Genomic DNA, 1,203 nt, shown 5'->3' with positions numbered 1-1,203 from the left:
AAAATTGGATAACTAGACCCTTTTTCAATTTTTTATATTTTTGGTAATTAACACAAAATCATCAAAGTTTAAAAATGAAAATATCTCATTTTTTAAGTAGAATTACAAAAAATTAAATCAAAATTTGATTTTTAGAATCCATATATTTTGTCAAATTAATATTTTTAGTTGATAAAATGTTTATTTAAAAAAAATAGAGAAAAAGATAAATAGGTTCTGACTTTGTGTCCTGCAGACATTTTCGTTCCTGACCATTGAAAAATGTTTTTAAGTCTCTGACCTTCACAAAACTTGGACAGATCAATCCCTCCGTCAGGGACTGATCCGTTCAAATTTTGTGAAGATCAGAAACTTAAAAATATTTTTTAATAATCAGGAACGAAAATATATATCTACGGGACAAAAAGTCATGTACCTATTTGTCCTTTTCTCAAAAAAATATTTTGTCAATAATTAAATTCCTTAGAGCAAACAAAATAGTTTTTTTATGCCAAAAATTTGCACTTATTGCGAAGAAGCATGTGGCCCTTTAATTTCCACACTACTTAATATATATTGTCAAGTCTCCGAGACAAACACTAAAATATTAATTATAAGATTTGTCATATTATCATATAAGCTAATTAATATTTTTTAGTGTGACTGTCCTCTTAAGTCGTTAAATTTTAATAAACATCTCTTTAATCGACACTTTGCAAGCTGGTACTGAGCCTAGGAAAGAATCATTAAGACATATAAAATTACTATATACCACCGCCAAGGAATAGAACCGAATCTTATACGAATTTAAGTTAGAATTTTCTATTGGTAATATAAAAGTTAATTTGGTAATTGATTTAATTTATAATTTTTTAGAATAAAGTATTATTTTAGTTCTTAATATTTGAGTCGACTCCTAATTTAGTTTTTAATTTTTTAAACGTATTATTTCGGTCTTAAAAACTTTCAAACATTCTATTTCAATTTCAAAAAAGTTTTAAGTGGATTTATGTTGTTCTACTATTAAATTTGATACAAGTAATTTGTATATTGAATAGCATTAAATTTCAGTATATGTAAGTAAAGTTGATTCACCAATTATTACTAATATAATTTTTTTTTAGTTTTAAAATATTGATGATTGATTGTTTAATTTGGATTTGGAGTTTTTATTAAAAAAATTAAGAAAAAAAATATTTATGTTTCTTTTAATATATAAAAACA

This window comes from Arachis ipaensis, chromosome B09 (assembly GCF_000816755.2).
Source record: "Arachis ipaensis cultivar K30076 chromosome B09, Araip1.1, whole genome shotgun sequence".
NCBI classification, from domain to species: Eukaryota; Viridiplantae; Streptophyta; class Magnoliopsida; order Fabales; family Fabaceae; genus Arachis; species Arachis ipaensis.
This window is presented reverse-complemented; position numbering follows the sequence as displayed.